The following is an 8,472-nucleotide window of genomic DNA, read 5'->3' as shown; positions in this document are numbered from 1 at the left end:
CTCAGCCTTCCTCTTCGTCCCGCCATGCACATGCACCTCCACCACAGACTCCTACAAGTTGGGAACATCAGTCTTCCCAGTTGCCTTGGCCTTAGCCGCCATCCCCTTCCTCAGCGATTGGAAAAGCGCCAAGTTTTTCTTTCCAGATTGCGCCATATGCCCTACAATAATACATTACAACTCGGATCAAAACAACTTAGAATTATTAACACAGTTTAAGTAATAAACAGATACCTTCGATATCTATTATCCGATGCACCGAATTATAAACTCTAACTAGGCCCTTAGTGGGCAACTTATCAACAAACTTCAACAAGATCTCCACCACCTCCTTATCACCAGCCGATAACTCATCCATCCCCATGTTCTTATACCGAGAAGGATTGCCTGTCCAACTAAAAGGGAATTTGGTACTCCCATCTGCGTTCAAAAAATGAGCTTTGCCTCCTTCTTTAACGACAACCTTGAAGTACCCGTCCTTGAAATGCTTAAATGACTGGGAAAATGCATCCAGTCTGCTGATACTGGGGCGACTTATCAAAGATAGCCAAGTAGCCGGCCGGCGGGGTCTGGTGTCGTAAAAATACAAAAAAGCGTAAGGAGTGGGCTCCAAATATAAGGATTGGCACAAGATGCGGAAAGCCTGCAAGTAGGCCCAACTATTCGGATGCAGCTGTGTAGGTGCCACATTCAATGCCCGCAATACGCCCATAGTGAAACCGTCTAACAGTAACCGCACATGAAGTTGAGAAAAATGGCACATATACATGTAGAAAAACTTCTCGGTAGCACCCTCCTGTCCATGACATACCCGGTCGATAGCACTAACTCTCTCCAGGAAAACGATGTCCCCACTGACACCCTTAGAGATGATAGGTGTGCAGTTTAACCAGGAGTTCAGTAGACGAGACCACCGGAACAAAGATGATTGATTGCGGACGTCGGCAGTCGCCCACCCATAGCCGCCTTTTGCCGGCCAGTTGCTTTCTGCCAACTCTTCAGGGGGATCTTCTCGAACCTCCCTCACCGTCTCCATTGGAATCCCACTTGTCATGCCCCCAGAACTTGTACCCTCTTTGTCAAATTGTCTATCCCTACTTCTCTTTGACTCCGTACTCTCACTACTACTAGACGTAGATAACGATATACTATCGCTACTAGACATACCTGTTTTCGTGTTTACGGGGAGATGTCGGCTGAATTTGGGAACTAGTCGGATAGTATGATGCGCACAAGAACTCTGAATTCAAAACTCTCGCAAATGAACCAAGTAACCCCTCACCCGTTTTGAAACCTATATTTATAGTCTAGGATCCCAAACGACGAAAACCCCTTCCCGCCAAAGCAATACCCCAGACCAATCGACACCATCATTGCGAAAGATATAACTTTTAAAAACGACGGCGCCAAAACTTCTTGATTTGACCCCTGACACCCCTTCACCTACCTTCAAACGGTTACCACTTTTTAGCCTTAACAATGTTCATCACACTTAAAGGCTGGGGGACTGGTGTATCACACCTAGCCGGTTCCGCTAGCATACCAACACATATCACCCTTGACTGACAACTCATATCGGACAAGGCTGGGGGACTGGTGTACCACACCTAGCCAAACTCGACCAAATAAGTAAACAATGCATATATCAAGGCAGCCAAGTATTCAACCTAACTTGTACCGGTTTTAACCTATACATCTAGAAGAATAACCTACACCTCATGTAACCAATATAAGCCATCAAGGTAGGTAGCCAGTCCAGGCCGGCTACTCCAGCAGACCCGATAAGATTAAAGTCCAGGCTGACAACTCCAATAAACTTAGTGAAAATAGAAGCCCCCGCGTTCAATAGGTCTTAAGGGCCTGGGTTAGGGCCCAGGCCCACTCATGGCCCAAGTAAGAGCCCAAGTCAAGGCCCGACCCATGAGGTAATCAGACATCATTAATGCTCTATAAATACGCGTGGACCCTAATAATTAAAGGTACGCATTCATTAATCACTGATTTGACCTTTTGAGAGCTTTAACTTACTTGAGCTTCGGAGACTCTTCTGCAGGTAACCCTCCTAGGTTCAAGCTGACATGTATCAACCGGGAAGAGGCCAACTGAGGAGATAGCGGACTACATGGTAAGGTGACGCTTGTGCCTAACTCATCTTATTTGTTCTTTTGCAGGAACAGGAGAATTTCTTTATGGTTGAGATTACCTTTGAACTCTCAATAGGAAATTATTTTGAAGAAATATATAATTTCCTCAAACTTGAGATTTTTATGGAAATTAACAAGTTATTTATTATATTTTGATATCAGACATCTAATGTTGATGTTAGTTAAATGATTATTGGGTATGACTAAATTCTTGTGGGATTAATGATTAATCAAGAAAAATCCATCAACTCTTGGTAATGAGTTTGAGTCAATATAAATAAAGACCTTGTCCAAGGTATTATGAATGAGTTTCTTAAGTCATTCATCATGTGTTAATTTATTAAACTTTGATAGTTATACCATATCCTAGAATTAACATAGAGATGTAAATATGTAAGAAAATATTATATTAATCTTCTGGTGGTTCTAAAGTAAAAATACTTCATACTATTAAGCCGTTAAGGCGTGTTGTTAGATGTCAACCTTAATTAATAAATTAGTGAGTTCATTTATTGCCAGATTTTATAATCAACATAATGGATCACAGACTAATGAATGTTCTGGTTTTCTCTAGAGGAAAAAAATATTATTGATTAAATTAAAAGGTTTAATTTTAATTAATTAATATTTTTTTTAAGTGGAATATTATTGTATTTTTTGTTAGCACCAAATATATAATTAATAAAAGTTTAATTAAGTAACACTTAATTAAAAAATTGATAAATCAAAATTTAAATATGATTTAATAAAATTTATTTTGTTACTGGAATGGAAATAAAAATTGGATTTAGTTTTTATTTGATAGAAACAAAAGGAAGATATAGCCAGAGTGGTTTTCTATAAGATAAATTAAAACCAACCTTAAAAGACACATTAATTAAGTGAGACTTATTTTTAGAAATGCCAAGTTTTTTTCAAAATGAAGCTCTCTCTTGAATTGCAATTTAGTTCCCAATAAATCCATTAGAACAACATTATGAGATATCCAAAAACATTCTACAAGTTTATTTAATAATTTATTTAATACACACAAATAAAAAGGTTAAAAAGTAATTAAATAATTAAATAATTATATTTTAATGTTGCTAAAAATTTAAATATAATTAAACTAAAAAAATTTAAATTATCAGAAAATCTATGTGTTAAACATATAATAAATTTTAAAAAAAATATATATGAATGTGAGACTTTATTGAATTGAAAAATATTGCATAGTAATTTTAAAAAGTATTTTTATTTTTTGTAAAATCTGTTATATGAATTATATTATTATATTTAATATAGTTAATTATTTTAATTTGTAATGATTTATTATTAATTATATCTTAAACGATGGATGTAGGTGTAGAACACGAGAGTGGTATTTGTCAAACATAACCATCAAATAATAATATAATATTCATTGAACTGGAAATTTATGAAAGTTTAAGTTTCGGAAACTTTTTCATTTGATTCCTAATGTTACGATGAATTGCACGTTAGCAACAGCTTTTTTTTTTTATAATATTATTAGTAATGGTGATTAATTTAATTAGGAGAATGATACATAAATTAGATTTATATATATTTCATTGTAACTAATTATACGATTATACAAGTATTTAATCTATATGATATAGATATTAATAAATTTATATGATGAAATTAAGTGTTTTAGAAATACTAATTTATTTTTGTATAGTTTCAAAATATTTTGCATCAGATATATTTTATTTAAAACATCTTAATTATTAATTTTAAGAGAGGACCTGATTAATAGGGAACTTGTAATTAAAAGGATTAACACTAATTACCTAGACAATCTAGCACTACAAAAAAATAGATATTTGTGACGGTTAAAATTACAAGTTTTAACGGTTAAAAACTGCCACAAATGAAATTTCTGACAGTTTTAAAAATCGTCAAAATTACGCATGTCAAAAACAGTTTTTGACAAGAAAATTTTAATAGATGGTATTGTTGTAAAAAAAAACAGCGGTTAAAAACCGCTACAAAATTTACTTTTATTTTATGATATTTCATCATATTTTATCGGTTAAAAACCGCCACAAAATATTTTATTTTTTAACGGTTAAAAACCGCCACAAAATACATTATTTTTTACGATTAAAAATTGTCAAAAATTATTTGAATATTTTTAAAAAAATTTAAAATTCCAAAAAATATTTATTAATTATTAGACTAACTTTATAATTCACTTTTTTTTCTTTTCTATAGCATTATTAGACAAAATCAAGCTTTAATTAGTTATCTCAAAAATTTGTACCCCTAATATATAATAATTTTAGGATTATATAAATAATGCATAAATAATCCAATTATGACAGTGACAAATTTAACATGGCTCTAACATTGTGTTTCAAGATAAAACTAAATCAGTAAGAATTTGTTTGTGACACAAATGTATACATGAGTACACTGTATAAATGTATATAATCAACATAATTAGCTCCCTTATTCAAACTCCAACTACAAACACAATTTAAATAGTTAACCAACTTATTTGAGCACTAGGTTCCCCTCTGTCGTTCTAAAACAAAAGCCACACACGACCAATTGTTATCACCAAAATATGTCACCGCAGAACATTGAACATCTTCTTCCTCATTCCATTCACTATTTAGCATGGAATGATTTAAGCCTTTTTGGAATAGTGACAATCATTGAAATGGAGTCCTGCTTGATTTGTGCTTAATGATGAAGCAATATTCAGTTCCTTATCACATATTTTGGACAATAAGTAAAAGGGACTTGTCCTCTTCCTTAGTCCATGCACCTTATGCACCTTGGTTGACTAAAGGATCTTCATAATTCAACCACCTATGGTTGCAAACCATTAAAATAGTGAATCAAAAGTATGTAATCCAACCATTCATACATAAACACTATTCTATGGTCTACATAACAGATATTTATTAGAAACACTTCCATCATCTCTAGCATACAAAGAAAAGTACATAAAAGATTAAAGTGTATTCTCTTTCATTCAAAAGCATAACAAAAGTAATATATATTGTGGAAAATGATAAACTTCAGAAAATGGTTTACCTATAATTTCCTAATTGCATAAACATGTTTACAACACTTCCTGCAATATTTTCTTAATTTTCAGAAACATAACATCAAACAACATATGTTTAGTATTAGTATACTTACAAAATGGCAAGAGCTTGCTTTAAACGAATGACTTTCAGAATCTTATCGGTTAGTCTATTTCCTTGAAGTGACTTGGGAAGAAAAGTCACAATGATTCATGCATTGTATACAATTCAAGGATACAAGATGACAAAAATAAATCTATTGATATGCCTTGTAGTGAGATCTGAAACTCATGTTGACTTTCTTTGCTACTTCCACAAGCTCTATTGATATGCCTTGCCCATTCAAAGAATTTCCAACCACCACCACAATCTGTTACATGAAAAAATGTCTCTGTTAAGTTTAAGACTTATAAAATATGAAAGTTCAAGAATATTTATCACTTTTAAGCTAATGCACATGGGCATGTTTCAGTATGCAAAGTTCATGCTCTGATCAAATTACTGAAAATAAAGAGATTACATAAGGCACATACCTCATTATTGAATGGTTCTGGAGTCCTGTATATGTGACTATGCATTTGTTTTCTTTTCCATGTATCCATTCTTGAGCATTAGATAGACAAAAACAAAGAAAAATTATGATTAAGCTTAGCATTATATGAACATAATCTAATATTTTCTTTGGTATGAAATAAATGAATGACTAGATACATGGTGTTAGAGATAAATAGATACAGGGTGTTATTAGATATAATACAGGGTATTAGAGATAAATAGATATAGGGTGTTAGAGATAAATAGATTCATAGATATTGTTATGCACCTTTAGAAAAGGCTTTCTCCCTAAATGGTCCTCTTCTTCCACATTTGCCTGATAAAGCCACTGCCCTCCAACATCATGATTCTTCTCCAACACAACCACCCTGTAACCCTCTTTTCTCAACTCCCTGGCTGTCACTAGCCCTGATGGTCCAACTCTAATCAAAACCATATCACTATTAATAGATAAATTAAACACCATCATCATACATAAATCACTCATACATGTATAATATAAATGGATTCCTTAGTCCTTGTCTTATCTTACTAAGATTCTACCTCAAAGTTTAGACGGAATAAAGTGCATAAAATTCAATAACGAAGTACTTCCCACCATCTAAATGAATTTTGTAAATCAAATTTTGAGTTCAAGAATAAAAGAACCATTAAAACATACAATGTATACAAGTATTCAATCTGGAAAAGGGTCTATTAAGACAAGACTCACATCTGCTCTCATAGTTTGCACTTGAGAGACAAATCCACATGCTCTGGGTGCACATTATCCTTGTTTTATATCTTGTTGCCCTTAAATTATAATGTAAGTTGTATACGTCAACTAATAGGCACTAAGGTAAACCATGATCATTAAACTGCAATATAAAGAGCTTCACGTTATATATTTATGCTTAAATTAAATCAATGACAGTTGTATTATGAGATCAAACGAGAAAATCATAATACATAATGGAGTAAAAAAAACAAACATTGAGACTCTATTTGACCAAGTTCACACTATCCAGTAGCATTCTCTTCTACATTATACATTTATTTTTCAGTAAGCTTAACTAGCATCATAAGACTGCGTGTTCTTTGAAAATATGTAGAAACAACACAAATGGCCCCAAAATACACATTATACACACAATAATACATCGATCCAATATAGGTTGTAGTTGGATTTGACAACTTACTTGTGATCTGACAAAATTTAAGGTCTAGGTGTAGCGTATGGCGACGCACGGTGCATTTCTCACTACAAATCCATACTTAGCCTTGATTAGGGTTTCAGTAGCAAAATTTCTCACCGTAAACCCATGCTTATTCGTGATTAGATTTTTTGTTTCAAAATAAAAAAAAATCAATAGAATTGAAAGTTACAACAATGACACTAAATAAAAAAAAGAAAATTACTACTGTTTTACGAAGACAATAACAAATAGGTCACGTTGCTTCAGAGGAAGATGAGAAATCTCACATGAAATTTGAAAGAAAAAATAACAGTATCACATACCTCTTTGTATGGTTGTAGAAATTTCAGAAGCTTCTGAAAATTTTAGACAACAAATTGAATAAACATGCGAGAGGCCATTACTTATGAGCTCAAGATGTAAAACCAGGCAAGGAGACGAAGAAGACGATACACAAGACAAAGAACCGATCGTGAAATATTCAAATTACATTTAAAAAAAAAGTTAAAAATATTTAAATGATATAAATTTGTTGCGGTTAGAATAAAATAACAGAAATAACATTCTTTTTTAGCGGTTTAGTATAACCTCAAAAAAAACATGCTAATAAAAATTAATTTTTTTTTTAGTGTAGGAAATGTAGAGATTAAATAAATTATATCTGTAGGAGCTACTTGACAAACATGACACTACTTGTTATTATTGTTTATTATTTTGAATAATATTGTATTTGATACATTTCTCTTAAAATGAATATGAGAAATGATTTTACAGTGTTTATTCATATATATTTTAAGATATTTATATTATATTTTTACTTAATGAAATATTGATTTCTTTAAAATTGCTATTATACTAGGTGGGAGTATTTTTCATATGTCATATTGTTATATTTATTTTTATTAGACATTTTGATATGTCTATTTTGTTGTTGTGTTCGCTACTCACTGATGTTAAATTGGTTAGAAACATCTTTCTCGAATAGTATCAAATTTGAGAATTGTTCTCATGTAAAAGAAGATGATGTTGCCAAAGTGAGGTTAAGTGTTTCTTGTGTAAGGAGAAAGGACATTGGTAGAGGAATTGCTATAAATATCCTTTTTTCTTAAAGAAAAAAAAGGTGATACATTCATGAAAAATGTTTGCATGATTTCCCTCATTTTCCTGATCCTTCTATCGTTCTATATGAGTATTAGATAGTGGTAGTAACTTTAACATATGCAATTTGTTAATTAGTGTGCTATGTTAATTATGTTTTATTTTACATATATATTATATATATTGTGAATGCGGAAACATGATTTAACATTATATATGTGCATGATTTGGCATGAAACATATATTAGTTTGATGGTTGTGTTGGAAGGATGTGAGTTTGAACCTTGGTTAGCGTGAGTAGACTCTCTTTATCTTTTAGTACTTTTGCTAGGTGTTTAGTATTTTTGCTAGTGGTGTTAAATCCAGAAACTTTGGAAATTCGCTGAGAAACCAGAAGGGTAGAGTAGTGGCGTGCAGTAAAAACACAATTAAATGGCCATTAACTCTCAATTTCATTAT

General features: G+C 32.2%; 1 long non-coding RNA gene across 4 annotated transcripts; it reads right to left on the bottom strand.

The window, feature by feature from the left end:
* Positions 1–4,506: 4,506 nt before the first annotated feature.
* On the bottom strand, positions 4,507–7,401 carry LOC114182495. Of its 4 annotated transcripts, none has more exons than XR_003604097.1 (6): positions 7,239–7,395; positions 6,919–6,980; positions 6,009–6,162; positions 5,719–5,788; positions 5,301–5,555; positions 4,507–4,964 (listed from the first exon to the last, which is right to left on the bottom strand). It is a non-coding gene; the product is annotated as an uncharacterized LOC114182495 (long non-coding RNA). The 4 variants fall into 4 exon arrangements; XR_003604098.1 differs by lacking the exon at positions 6,919–6,980 and adding an exon at positions 6,453–6,597; XR_003604096.1 differs by lacking the exon at positions 6,919–6,980 and having other exon boundaries at positions 7,239–7,401.
* Positions 7,402–8,472: the final 1,071 nt, after the last annotated feature.

This window comes from Vigna unguiculata, chromosome 4, assembly GCF_004118075.2.
Source record: "Vigna unguiculata cultivar IT97K-499-35 chromosome 4, ASM411807v1, whole genome shotgun sequence".
NCBI lineage: Eukaryota > Viridiplantae > Streptophyta > Magnoliopsida > Fabales > Fabaceae > Vigna > Vigna unguiculata.
Note: the sequence above shows the minus strand (reverse complement) of the source record. Positions and strands in the feature narration are given on the sequence as shown.